Genomic DNA, 16,070 nt, shown 5'->3' with positions numbered 1-16,070 from the left:
AATAATTTTTCAATTTTTTCCAGTTTTCGTTGTAATATCTTTAAAACTGAATAAGATAAGATCATAATTTTGATGTTTGCAGATTTTGTGATATATCCCGCGTCCAACTGTGTATAGGAATTTACCCTACATATGTAAGTTTTTTCCGTAAATGCGATAGACCTCTAAAAAATAGTAAAAATAATTTTCGATTTTTTCCAATGTTCGTTGTAATATCTTGAAAACTTAATAAGATAAGATCATAATTTTAGTGTCTGCAGATTTTGTGATATGTCCCGCGTCCAACTGTATATAGAAATTTACCCTACATATGTAAGTTTTTTCCGTAGATGCGATAGACCTCTGAAAAATAGTAAAAATAATTTTTCGATATCTTTTACTGTTTGTGGTAATACCTTGAAAACTTGATAAGATAGGATCATAATTTTGGTGTCGCCGAATTCTATGATATGTTCCGCGTCCAACGGTATATAGGAATTTACCCTACATATGTAAGTTTTTTCCGTAGATGCGATAGACCCTTGAATAACAGGAAAAATAATTTTTCGATTTCTTTCTAATGTTTCTAGTAATATCTTAAAAACTTAATAAAATATAATGATAGTTTTGGTGTCTCCGACTTTTGTACAACGTCCCGCGTCCAACCGTATATAGCAGTTGACCCGACATATGTAACTTTTTTTCGTAGATGCGATATACTCTTGAAAATTAGAAAAATGAATTTTCCGATTTTTTCTAATGTTTCTGGTAATATCTTAAAAACTTAATAAGACAGATTTATAATTTTAGTGTCGCCAGATTTTGCACAATGTCCCGCGTCCAACCGTATATAACATTTGACCCTACAAATGTAACTTTTTTCCGTAGATGCGATAGACCCTTAAATAACAGGAAAAATAATTTTCCGATTTCTTCTAATGTTTCTAGTAATATCTTAAAAACTTAATAAAATAGGATGATAGTTTTGGTGTTTCCGAATTCTGTACAACGTCCCGCGTCCAAACGTATATAGCAGTTTACCCTACATATGTAACTTTTTGCCGTAGATGACATAGATTCTTGATAAACAGAAAAAATAATGTTCCAGATTTTTTCTAATGTTTCTGGTAATATCGTAAAAACTTAATAAGATAGATTCATAATTTTGGTGTCGCCGGATTCTGTACAACGTCCCGCGTCCAACCGTATATAACGTTTGACCCTACAAATGTAACCTTCTTCCGTAGATGCGATAGACCCTTAAATAACAGGAAAAATAATTTTCCGATTTCTTCTAATGTTTCTAGTAATATCTTAAAAACTTAATAAAATAGGATGATAGTTTTGGTGTTTCCGAATTCTGTACAACGTCCCGCGTCCAAACGTATATAGCAGTTTACCCTACATATGTAACTTTTTGCCGTAGATGACATAGATTCTTGATAAACAGGAAAAATAATGTTCCGATTTTTTCTAATGTTTCTGGTAATATCGTAAAAACTTAATAAGATAAATTCATAATTTTGGTGTCGCCGGATTCTGTACAACGTCCCGCGACCAACCGTATATAACGTTTGACCCTACAAATGTAACCTTCTTCCGTAGATGCGATAGACTTTTGAATAACAGAGAAAAATGATTTTCCGATTTCTTCTAATGTTTCTAGTAATATCTTAAAAACTTAATAAGATAGAATGATAGTTTTGGTGTTTCCGAATTCTGCACAATGTCCCGCGTCCAACCGTATATAGCAGTTGACCCTACATATGTAACTTTTTTCCGTAGATGCGATAGACCCTTAAATAACAGAAAAAATAATTTTCCGATTTTTTCTAATGTTTCTGGTAATATCTTAAAAACTTAATAAGATAGATTCATAATTTTGGTGTCCCGGATTCTGCACAATGTCCCGCGTCCAACCGTATATAGCAGTTGACCCTACATATGTAACTTTTTTTCGTAGATGCAATAGACCCTTGAATAACAGGAAAAATAATTTTTCGATTTCTTTCTAATGTTTCTGGTAATATCTTAAAAACTTAATAAAATAGAATGATAGTTTTAGTGTTTCCGAATTCTGTACAACGTCCCGCGTCTAACCGTATATAGCATTTTATTCTACATATGTAACTTTTTGCCGTAGATGACATAAATTCTTGAAAAACAGGAAAAATAATGTTACGATTTTTTCTTATGTTTCTGGTAATATCGTAAAAACTTAATAAGATAGATTTATAATTTTTATGTCTCCGGATTCTGCACAATGTCCCGCGTCCAACCGTATATAGCAGTTCACCCTACATATGTAACTTTTTTCCGTAGATGCGATAGACCCTTGAATAACAGGAAAAATAATTTTCCGATTTTTTCTAATGTTTCTGGTAATATCTTGAAAACTTAATAAGATAGATTCATAATTTTGGTGTACCCGGATTCTGCACAATGTCCCGCGTCCAACCGTATATAGCAGTTGACCCTACATATGTAACTTTTTTCGTAGATGCGATAGACCCTTGAATAACAGGAAAAATAATTTTCCGATTTTTTCTAATGTTTCTGGTAATATCGTAAAAACTTAATAAGATAGATTTATAATTTTTATGTCTCCGGATTCTGCACAATGTCACGCGTCCAACCGTATATAGCAGTTCACCTTACATATGTAACTTTCTTCCGTAGATGCAATAGATTCTTGAAAAACAAAAAAAATAATGTTCCGATATTTACTAATGTTTTTGGTAATATCGTAAAAACTTAATAAGATAGATTCATAATTTTGGTGTCGCCGGATTCTGTACAACGTCCCGCGTCCAACCGTATATAACGTTTGACCCTACAAATGTAACTTTTTTCCGTAGATGCGATAGACCCTTAAAAAACAGGAAAAATAATGTTCCGATTTTTTCTAATGTTTCTGGAAATATCTTAAAAACTTAATAAGATAGATTTATAATTTTGGTGTCACCCGAATTTTGTACAACGTCCCGCGTCCAACCATATATAGCAGTTGACCCGACATATGTAACTTTTTTTCGTAGATGCGATAGACTTTTGAAAATTTTAAAAAATGAATTTCCGATTTTTTTTAATGTTTCCGGAAATATCTTAAAAACTTAATAAGACAGATTCATTATTTTGGTGTCCACAAATTCGGCACAATGTCCCGCGTCTAACCGTATATAACATTTCACCCTACAAATGTAACTTTTTTCCGTAAATGCGATAGACCCTTAAATAACAGGAATAATAATTCTCAGATTTTTTCTAATGTTTCTGGTAATATCTTAAAAACTTTATAAGATAGATTTATAATTTTAGTGTCCCCGGATTCTGCACAATGTCCCGCGTCCAACCGTATATAGCAGTTGACCCTACATATGTAACTTTTTTTCGTAGATGCGATAGACCCTTGAATAACAGGAAAAATAATTTTCCGATTTTTTCTAATGTTTCTGGTAATATCTTAAAAACTTAATAAGATAGATTCATAATTTTGTGTCGCCGGATTCTGCACAATGTCCCGCGTCCAACCGTATATAGCAGTTGACCCTACATATGTAACTTTTTTTCGTAGATGCGATAGACCCTTGAATAATAGGAAAAATAATTTTCCGATTTTTTCTAATGTTTCTGGTAATATCTTAAAAACTTAATAAGATAGATTGATAATTTTGGTGTCGGCGGATTCTGCACAATGTCCCGCGTCCAACCGTATATAGCAGTTGACCCTACATATGTAACTTTTTTTCGTAGATGCGATAGACCCTTGAATAACAGGAAAAATAATTTTCCGATTTTTTCTAATGTTTCTTGTAATATCTTAAAAACTTAATAAGATAGATTGATAATTTTGGTGTCGCCGGATTCTGCACAATGTCCCGCGTCCAACCGTATATAGCAGTTGACCCTACATATGTAACTTTTTTTCGTAGATGCGATAGACCCTTGAATAACAGGAAAAATAATTTTCCGATTTTTTCTAATGTTTCTGGTAATATCTTAAAAACTTAATAAGATAGATTGATAATTTTGGTGTCGCCGGATTCTGCACAATGTCCGCGTCCAACCGTATATAGCAGTTGACCCTACATATGTAACTTTTTTTCGTAGATGCGATAGACCTTTGAATAACAAAAAAAATAAATTTCTGATTTTTTCTAATGTTTCTGGTAATATCTTAAAAACTTTATAAGATAGATTGATGATTTTGGTGTTCCCGGATTCTGCACAATGTCCCGCGTCTAACCGTATATAGCAGTTGACCGTACATATGTAATTTTTTTTCGTAGATGAAATAGACCCTTGAATAACAGGAAAAATAATTTTCCGATTTTTTCTAATGTTTCTGGTAATATCGTAAAAACTTAATAAAATAGAATGATAGTTTTGGTGTTTCCGAATTCTGTACAACGTTCCGCGTCTAACCGTATATAGCATTTTACCCTACATATGTAACTTTTTTCCGTAGATGACATAGATTCCAAAAAAACAAGAAAAATAATGTTCCGATTTTTTCTCATGTTTCTGGTAATATCGTAAAAACTTAATAAGATAGATTCATAATATTGGTGTCGCCTGATTCTGCACGATGTCCCGCGTCCAACCGTATATAGCAGTTGACCCTACAAATGTAACTTTTTTCTCGTAGATGCGATAGATCCTTGAATAACAGGAAAAATAATGTTCCGATTTTTTCTAATGTTTCTGGTAATATCTTAAAAACTTAATAAGATAAGATTCATAATTTTTAATGTACCCGAATTCTGTGGCAACGTCCCGCGTCCAACCGTATATAACGTTTGACCCTACAAATGTAACCTTTTTTCGTAGATGCGACAGACCCTTGAATAACAGGCAAAATAATTTTCTGACTTTTTCTAATGTTTTTAGTAATATCTTAAAAACTTAATAAGATAAATTCATAATTTTTGTGTCATAGTCGTTACATTCTGGCTACAACGTTGTCGCGTAACACCGTATATAGCAGTTGACTCTACAATGTAACTTTTTTTCGTAGATGCGATAGACCCTTGAATACAGAAAAATAATTTTTTGATTTTTTACTAATGTTTTTGGTAATATCATAAAACTTAATAAGATAGATTTATAATTTTGGTGTCGCCGGATTCTGCACAATGTCCCGCGTCCAACGTATATAGCAGTTGACCCTACATATGTAACTTTTTTTCGTAGATGCGATAGACCCTTGAATAACAGGAAAAATAAATTTTCCGATTTTTCTAATGTTTCTGGTAATATCTTAAAAACTTAATAAGATAGATTGATAATTTTAGTGTTCACGGATTCTGCACAATGTCCCGCGTCCAACCGTATATAGCAGTTGACCCTACATATGTAACTTTTTTTCGTAGATGCGATAGACCCTTGAATAACAGGAAAAATAATTTTCCGATTTTTTCTAATGTTTCTGGTAATATCTTAAAAACTTAATAAGATAGATTATAATTTTTGTGTCCCGGATTCTGCACAATGTCCCGCGTCCAACCGTATATAGCAGTTGACCCTACATATGTAACTTTTTTTCGTAGATGCGATAGACCCTTGAATAACAGGAAAAATAATTTTCCGATTTTTTCTAATGTTTCTTGTAATATCTTAAAAACTTAATAAGATAGATTTATAATTTTGGTGTCACCGGATTCTGCACAATGTCCCGCGTCCAACCGTATATAGCAGTTGACCCTACATATGTAACTTTTTTCCGTAGATGCGATAGACCCTTGAATAACAGGAAAAATAATTTTCCGATTTTTTCTAATGTTTCTGGTAATATCTTAAAAACTTAATAAGATAGATTTATAATTTTGGTGTCGCCGGATTCTGCACAATGTCCCGCGTCCAACCGTATATAGCAGTTGACCCTACATATGTAACTTTTTTTCGTAGATGCGATAGACCCTTGAATAACAGGAAAAATAATTTTCCGATTTTTTCTAATGTTTCTGGTAATATCTTAAAAACTTAATAAGATAGATTTATAATTTTGGTGTCGCCGGATTCTGCACAATGTCCCGCGTCCAACCGTATATAGCAGTTGACCCTACATATGTAACTTTTTTTCGTAGATGCGATAGACCCTTGAATAACAGGAAAAATAAATTTTCGATTTTTTCTAATGTTTCTTGTAATATCTTAAAAACTTAATAAGATAGATTGATAATTTTGGTGTCGCCGGATTCTGCACAATGTCCCGCGTCCAACCGTATATAGCAGTTGACCCTACATATGTAACTTTTTTTCGTAGATGCGATAGACCCTTGAATAACAGGAAAAATAAATTTTCGATTTTTTCTAATGTTTCTGGTAATATCTTAAAAACTTAATAAGATAGATTGATAATTTTGATGTCGCCGGATTCTGCACAATGTCCCGCGTCCAACCGTATATAGCAGTTGACCCTACATATGTAACTTTTTTTCGTAGATGCGATAGACCCTTGAATAACAGGAAAAATAAATTTTCTGATTTTTTCTAATGTTTCTTGTAATATCTTAAAAACTTAATAAGATAGATTGATAATTTTGGTGTCGGCGGATTCTGCACAATGTCCCGCGTCCAACCGTATATAGCAGTTGACCCTACATATGTAACTTTTTTTCGTAGATGCGATAGACCCTTGAATAACAGGAAAAATAATTTTCCGATTTTTTCTAATGTTTCTGGTAATATCTTAAAAACTTAATAAGATAGGATGATAATTTTGGTGTCCCCGGATTCTGCACAATGTCCCGCGTCCAACCGTATATAGCAGTTGACCCTACATATGTAACTTTTTTTCGTAGATGCGATAGACCCTTGAATAATAGGAAAAATAATTTTCCGATTTTTTCTAATGTTTCTGGTAATATCTTAAAAACTTAATAAGATAGATTGATAATTTTGGTGTCGCCGGATTCTGCACAATGTCCCGCGTCCAACCGTATATAGCAGTTGACCCTACATATGTAACTTTTTTTCGTAGATGCGATAGACCCTTGAATAACAGGAAAAATAAATTTTCCGATTTTTTCTAATGTTTCTTGTAATATCTTAAAAACTTAATAAGATAGATTATAATTTTGGTGTCGCCGGATTCTGCACAATGTCCCGCGTCCAACCGTATATAGCAGTTGACCCTACATATGTAACTTTTTTTCGTAGATGCGATAGACCCTTGAATAACAGGAAAAATAAATTTTCGATTTTTTCTAATGTTTCTTGTAATATCTTAAAAACTTAATAAGATAGATTGATAATTTTGGTGTCGCCGGATTCTGCACAATGTCCCGCGTCCAACCGTATATAGCAGTTGACCCTACATATGTAACTTTTTTTCGTAGATGCGATAGACCCTTGAATAACAGGAAAAATAAATTTCCGATTTTTTCTAATGTTTCTTGTAATATCTTAAAAACTTAATAAGATAGAATGATAATTTTGTGTCGCCGGATTCTGCACAATGTCCCGCGTCCAACCGTATATAGCAGTTGACCCTACATATGTAACTTTTTTTCGTAGATGCGATAGACCCTTGAATAACAGGAAAAATAAATTTCCGATTTTTTCTAATGTTTCTTGTAATATCTTAAAAACTTAATAAGATAGATTGATAATTTTTGTGTCGCCGGATTCTGCACAATGTCCCGCGTCCAACCGTATATAGCAGTTGACCCTACATATGTAACTTTTTTTCGTAGATGCGATAGACCCTTGAATAACAGGAAAAATAAATTTTCGATTTTTTCTAATGTTTCTGTAATATCTTAAAAACTTAATAAGATAGATTATAATTTTTGTGTCGCCGGATTCTGCACAATGTTTCGCGTCCAACCGTATATAGCAGTTGACCCTACATATGTAACTTTTTTTCGTAGATGCGATAGACCCTTGAATAACAGGAAAAATAAATTTTCCGATTTTTTCTAATGTTTCTGATAATATCTTAAAAACTTAATAAGATAGATTGATAATTTTTGTGTCCTCGGATTCTGCACAATGTCCCGCGTCCAACCGTATATAGCAGTTGACCCTACATATGTAACTTTTTTTCGTAGATGCGATAGACCCTTGAATAACAGGAAAAATAAATTTTCCGATTTTTTCTAATGTTTCTGGTAATAATCTCAAGAAACTTAATAAGATAGATTCATAATTTTGGTGTACCTCGGATTCTGCACAATGTCCCGCGTCCAACCGTATATAGCAGTCGACCCTGACATATGTAACTTTTTTTCGTAGATGCGATAGACCCTTGAATAACAGGAAAAATAATTTTCGATTTCTTCTAATGTTTCTGGTAATATCTTAAAAACTTAATAAAATAGGATGATAGTTCTGGTGTTTCCGAATTCTGTACAACGTCCGGCGTCCAACCGTATATAACATTTCACCCTACAAATGTAATCTTGTTCCGTAGATTCGATAGACCCTTGAATAACAAGAAAAATAATTTTTCGATTTTTTCTAATGTTTCTGGTAATATCGTAAAAACTTAATAAGATAGGATTCATAACTTTGGTGTCGGCGGATTCTGCACGATGTCTCGCGTCCAACCGTATATAGCAGTTGACCCTACATATGTAATCTTTTTTCGTAGATGCGATAGACCCTTGAATAACAGAAAAAATAAATTTTTTCGATTCTCTTCTAATGTTTTCTGGTAAATATCTTAAAAACTTAATAAAATAGGATTGATTAGTGGCTTTTGGTGTTTCCGAATTCTGTACAAACGTCCCGCGTCGCAACCGTAATAGCAGTTGGACTTTACATATGTAAGCTTATTTCCGTAGATTCAATAAATATCTTGGAAACAACAAAAAAAATAATGTTTCCGATTTTTTTCTAATGTTTCTGGTAATACTCAAAAACTTAATAAGATAGATTCATAATTTCGGTGTCGCCGGATTCTGTCTACAACGTCACGCGTCCAACCGTATATAACGTTTGACCCTACCCAAATGTAACCTTTTTCCGTAGATGCGATAGACCCTTGAATTAACAGGAAAAATCAATTTTTTGATTTTTTCTAATGTTTCTGGTAATATCATAAAAACTTAATAAGATAGATTTTATAATTTTGGTGTCCGCCGGATTCGGCACGATGTCCCGCGTCCAACCGTATATAGCAGCTGACCCTACATATGTGACTACTTTTTTTCGTAGATGCAATAGACCCTTGAATAACAGGAAAAATAATTTACCGATTTTTTCTCATGTTTCTGGTAATATCTTAAAAACTTTATAAGATAGATTTATAATTTTTGTGTTCCCGGATTCTGCATATTGTCCCGCGTTCAACCGTATATAGCAGTTGACCCTACATATGTGACTTTTTTCTCGTAGATGCAATAGATTCTTGAAAAACAAAAAAAATAAATGTACCGATTTTTTCTCAATGTTTCTGGTAATATCGTAAAAACTTAATAAGATAGATTCATAATTTCGGTGTCGCCGGATTCGTGTACAACGTCCCGCGTTTAACCGTTATATAGCAGTTGACCCCTACAAATGTAACCTTTCTTCCGTAGATGCGATAGACCCTTGAATAACAGAAAAAAATAATTTTCTGACTCCTTCTAATGTTTCTAGTAATATCTTAAAAACTTAATAAGATAGATTATTCATAATATTGGTGTCGCCGGATTCTAGATTTTGCATTACGTCCCGCGTCAAAACGTATATAGCAGTTGACCCTACATATGTAACTTTTTTTCGTAGATGCGATAGACCCTTGAATAATAGGAAAAATAATTTTCCGATTTTTTCTAATGTTTCTGGTAATATCTTAAAAACTTAATAAGATAGATTGATAATTTTGGTGTCGGCGGATTCTGCACAATGTCCCGCGTCCAACCGTATATAGCAGTTGACCCTACATATGTAACTTTTTTTCGTAGATGCGATAGACCCTTGAATAACAGGAAAAATAAATTTTCAATTTTTTCTAATGTTTCTTGTAATATCTTATAAACTTAATAAGATAGGATGACAATTTTTGTGTCTCCGGATTCTACACAATGTCCCGCGTCCAACCGTATATAGCAGTTGACCCTACATATGTAACTTTTTTTCGTAGATGCGATAGACCCTTGAATAATAGGAAAAATAATTTTCCGATTTTTTCTAATGTTTCTGGTAATATCTTAAAAACTTAATAAGATAGATTGATAATTTTGGTGTCGGCGGATTCTGCACAATGTCCCGCGTCCAACCGTATATAGCAGTTGACCCTACATATGTAACTTTTTTTCGTAGATGCGATAGACCCTTGAATAATAGGAAAAATAATTTTCCGATTTTTTCTAATGTTTCTTGTAATATCTTAAAAACTTAATAAGATAGATTTATAATTTTAGTGTCCCCGGATTCTGCACAATGTCCCGCGTTCAACCGTATATAGCAGTTGACCCTACATATGTAACTTTTTTTCGTAGATGCGATAGACTTTTGAATAATAGGAAAAATAATTTTCCGATTTTTTCTAATGTTTCTTGTAATATCTTAAAAACTTAATAAGATAGATTGATAATTTTGGTGTCGGCGGATTCTGCACAATGTCCCGCGTCCAACTGTATATAGCAGTTGACCCTACATATGTAACTTTTTTTCGTAGATGCGATAGACCCTTGAATAACAGGAAAAATAAATTTCAGATTTTTTCTAATGTTTCTTGTAATATCTTAAAAACTTAATAAGATAGGATTATAATTTTGAGTGTCAGCAAATTCTACAATGTCCCGCGTCCAACCGTATATAGCAGTTGACCCTACATATGTAACTTTTTTACGTAGATGCGATAGACTCTTGAATAACAGGAAAAATAATGTTCCGATTTTTTCTAATGTTTCTGGTAATATCTTAAAAACTTAATAAGATAGATTTATAATTTTGGTGTTACCTGATTTTGCACAATGTCCTGCGTCCAACCGTATATAGCAGTTGACCCTACATATGTAACTTTTTTTCGTAGATGCGATAGACCCTTAAATAACAAAAAAAATAAATTTCCAATTTTTTCTAATCTTTTTTGTAATATCTTAAAAACTTAATAAGATAGGATGATAGTTTTGGTTTCACCGGATCATGCACAACGTCCCGCGTCCAAACGTATATAGCAGTTGACCCTACATATGTAACTTTTTTTCGTAGATGCGATGAACCTTTAAATTTCAGGAAAAATAATTTTCCGATTTTTTCTGATGTTTCTAGAAATACCTTAAAAACTTAATAAGATAGATTCATAATTTTAGTGTTTCCGGATTTTGCATAATGTCCCGCGTCCAACCGTATATAGCAGTTGACCCTACATATGTAACTTTTTTTCGTAGATGCGATAGACCCTTGAATAACAGGAAAAATAAATTTCCGATTTTTTCTAATGTTTCTTCTAATATCTTAAAAACTTAATGAGATAGGATGATAATTTTAGTGTCAGCGAATTCTGCACAATGTCCCGCGTTTAACCGTATATAGCAGTTGACCCTACATATGTAACTTTCTTTTGTAGATGCGATAGACCCTTAAATTTCAGGAAAAATAATTTTCCGATTTTTTCTGATGTTTCTAGAAATATCTCAAAAACTTAATCAGATAGATTCATAATTTTAGTGTCCCCGGATTTTGCATAATGTCCCGCGTCCAACCGTATATAGCAGTTGACCCTACATATGTAATTTTTTTTCGTAGATGCGATAGACCCTTGAATAACAGGAAAAATAAATTTCCGATTTTTTCTAATGTTTCTTGTAATATCTTAAAAACTTAATAAAATAGGATTATAATTTTAGTGTCAGCAAATTCTGCACAATGTCCCGCGTCTAACCGTATATAGCAGTTGACCCTACATATGTAACTTTTTTTCGTAGATGCGATAGACCCTTAAATTTCAGGAAAAATAATTTCCCGATTTTTTCTATTGTTTCTTGTAATATCTTAAAAACTTAATAAGATAGGATTATAATTTTAGAGTCAGCAAATTCTGCACAATGTCCCGCGTTTAACCGTATATAGCAGTTGACCCTACATATGTAACTTTTTTTCGTAGATGCGATAGACCCTTAAATTTCAGGAAAAATAATTTTTCGATTTTTTCTGATGTTTCTGGTAATATCTCAAAAACTTAATAAGATAGATTCATAATTTTAGTGTCCCCGAATTTTGCATAATGTCCCGCGTCCAACCGTATATAGCAGTTGACCCTACATATGTAACTTTTTTTCGTAGATGCGATAGACCCTTGAATAACAGAAAAAATAATTTTCCGATTTTTTCTAATGTTTCTTGTAATATCTTAAAAACTTAATAAGATAGATTTATAATTTTATGTGTCGCCGGATTCTGCACAATGTCCCGCTGTTTCGCTTTCAACCGTATATAGCAGTTGACCCTACATATGTAACTTTTTTTCGTAGATGCGATAGACTCTTGAATAACAGGAAAAATAATGTTCCGATTTTTTCTAATGTTTCTGGTAATATCTTAAAAACTTAATAAGATAGATTTATAATTTTGGTGTTACCTGATTTTGCACAATGTCCTGCGTCCAACCGTATATAGCAGTTGACCCTACATATGTAACTTTTTTTCGTAGATGCGATAGACCCTTAAATAACAAAAAAAATAAATTTCCAATTTTTTCTAATCTTTTTTGTAATATCTTAAAAACTTAATAAGATAGGATGATAGATTTTGGTTTCACCGGATCATGCACAACGTCCCGCGTCCAAACGTATATAGCAGTTGACCCTACATATGTAACTTTTTTTCGTAGATGCGATGAACCTTTAAATTTCAGGAAAAATAATTTTCCGATTTTTTCTGATGTTTCTAGAAATACCTTAAAAACTTAATAAGATAGATTCATAATTTTAGTGTTTCCGGATTTTGCATAATGTCCCGCGTCCAACCGTATATAGCAGTTGACCCTACATATGTAACTTTTTTTCGTAGATGCGATAGACCCTTGAATAACAGGAAAAATAAATTTCCGATTTTTTCTAATGTTTCTTCTAATATCTTAAAAACTTAATGAGATAGGATGATAATTTTAGTGTCAGCGAATTCTGCACAATGTCCCGCGTTTAACCGTATATAGCAGTTGACCCTACATATGTAACTTTCTTTTGTAGATGCGATAGACCCTTAAATTTCAGGAAAAATAATTTTCCGATTTTTTCTGATGTTTCTAGAAATATCTCAAAAACTTAATCAGATAGATTCATAATTTTAGTGTCCCCGGATTTTGCATAATGTCCCGCGTCCAACCGTATATAGCAGTTGACCCTACATATGTAATTTTTTTTCGTAGATGCGATAGACCCTTGAATAACAGGAAAAATAAATTTCCGATTTTTTCTAATGTTTCTTGTAATATCTTAAAAACTTAATAAAATAGGATTATAATTTTAGTGTCAGCAAATTCTGCACAATGTCCCGCGTCTAACCGTATATAGCAGTTGACCCTACATATGTAACTTTTTTTCGTAGATGCGATAGACCCTTAAATTTCAGGAAAAATAATTTCCCGATTTTTTCTATTGTTTCTTGTAATATCTTAAAAACTTAATAAGATAGGATTATAATTTTAGAGTCAGCAAATTCTGCACAATGTCCCGCCGTCCCAACCGTATCAAACAAGTTGACCCGTACATATGTAACTTTTTTTCGTAGATGCGATAGACCCTTAAATTTTCAGGAAAAATTAATTTCCCGATTTTTGTCTAATGTTTGCTTTGTATACTATCTTTTAAAAACTTAATAAGATAGATTTATAGTTTCTGTGTCGCTCAGATTCTGCACAATGTCCTGCGTCCAAAAGTATATAGCAGTTGACCCTAACATATGTAACTTTTTTTCGTAGATGCGATAGACCCTTGAATAACAGGAAAAATAATTTTCCGATTTTTTCTAATGTTTCATGTAATATCTTTAAAACTTAATAAAATAGGATGATAATTTTGGTGTCACCGGATTCGGCACAATGTTCCGCGTCTAACCGTATATAACAGTTGACCCTACATATGTAACTTTTTTTCGTAGATGCGATAGTCTTTTAAATAACAGGAAAAATAATCTTCCAATTTTTTCTAATGTTTCTGATGATATCTTGAAAACTTAATAAGATAGATTCATAATTTTGGATTCAGCAAATTCTACACAACGTCCCGCGTCCAACCGTATATAGCAGTCGACCCTACATATGTAACTTTTTTTCGTAGATGCGATAGACCCTTGAATAACAGGAAAAATAATTTACCGATTTTTTTTAATGTTTCTTGTGATATCTTTAAAACTTAATAAGACAGGATGATAATTTTTGTGTCACCGGATTCGGCACAATGTTCCGCGTCTAACCGTATATAACAGTTGACCCTACATATGTAACTTTTTTTCGTAGATGCGATAGTCTTTTAAATAACAGGAAAAATAATCTTCCAATTTTTTCTAATGTTTCTGATGATATCTTAAAAACTTAATAAGATAGATTCATAATTTTAATGTCACCGTATTCTGCACAATGTCCCGCGTCTAACCGTATATAGCAGTTGACCCTACATATGTAACTTTTTTTCGTAGATGCGATAGACCCTTGAATAACAGGAAAAATAATTTTCCGATTTTTTCTGATGTTTCTGGTAATATCTCATTAACTTAATAAGATAGATTCCTAATTTTAATGTCCCCGGATTTTGCATAATGTCCCGCGTCCAACCGTATATAGCAGTTGACCCTACATATGTAACTTTTTTTCGTAGATGCGATAGACCCTTGAATAACAGGAAAAATAAATTTTCAATTTTTTCTAATGTTTCTTGTAATATCTTAAAAACTTAATAAGATAGGATGATAATTTTGGTGTCCCCGGATTCTGCACAATGTCCCGCGTCCAACCGTATATAGCAGTTGACCCTACATATGTAACTTTTTTTCGTAGATGCGATAGACCCTTAAATATCAGGAAAAATAATTTCCGATTTTTTCTAATGTTTCTGGTAATATCTTGAAAACTTAATAAGATAGATTCATAATTTTGGTGTCCGCGGATTCTGCACAATGTCCCGCGTCCAACCGTATATAGCAGTTGACCCTACATATGTAACTTTTTTTCGTAGATGCGATAGACCCTTGAATAACAGGAAAAATAATTTTCCGATTTTTTCTAATGTTTCTGGTAATATCTTAAAAACTTAATAAGATAGATTGATAATTTTGGTGTCGGCGGATTCTGCACAATGTCCCGCGTCCAACCGTATATAGCAGTTGACCCTACATATGTAACTTTCTTCCGTAGATGCAATAGATACTTGAAAAACAAAAAAAATAATGTTCCGATATTTACTAATGTTTTTGGTAATATCGTAAAAACTTAATAAGATAGATTCATAATTTTGGTGTCGCCGGATTCTGTACAACGTCCCGCGTCCAACCGTATATAACGTTTGACCCTACAAATGTAACTTTTTTCCGTAGATGCGATAGACCCTTAAAAAACAGGAAAAATAATGTTCCGATTTTTTCTAATGTTTCTGGAAATATCTTAAAAACTTAATAAGATAGATTTATAATTTTGGTGCACCCGAATTTTGTACAACGTCCCGCGTCCAACCATATATAGCAGTTGACCCGAAATATGTAACTTTTTTTCGTAGATGCGATAGACTTTTGAAAATTTTAAAAAATGAATTTCCGATTTTTTTTAATGTTTCCGGAAATATCTTAAAAACTTAATAAGACAGATTCATTATTTTGGTGTCCACAAATTCGGCACAATGTCCCGCGTCTAACCGTATATAACATTTCACCCTACAAATGTAACTTTTTTCCGTAGATGCGATAGACCCTTGAATAACAGGAAAAATAATTCTCCGATTTTTTTTAATGTTTCTGGTAATATCTTAAAAACTTAATAAGATAGATTTATAATTTGAGTGTATCCCCGGATTCTGCACAATGTCGCGCGTCTCAACCGTATATAGCAGTTGACCGTACATATGTAACTTTTTTTTCGTAGATGCGATAGACCCTTGAATAACAGGAAAAATAATTTTCCGATTTTTTCTAATGTTTCTGGTAATATCTTAAAAACTTAATAA

This window comes from Centruroides vittatus, unplaced genomic scaffold (assembly GCF_030686945.1).
Source record: "Centruroides vittatus isolate TY-2023 unplaced genomic scaffold, ASM3068694v2 contig_3093, whole genome shotgun sequence".
NCBI classification, from domain to species: Eukaryota; Metazoa; Arthropoda; class Arachnida; order Scorpiones; family Buthidae; genus Centruroides; species Centruroides vittatus.
The sequence above is the reverse complement of the archived record's forward strand: the minus strand, read 5'-3'. Positions refer to the sequence as shown.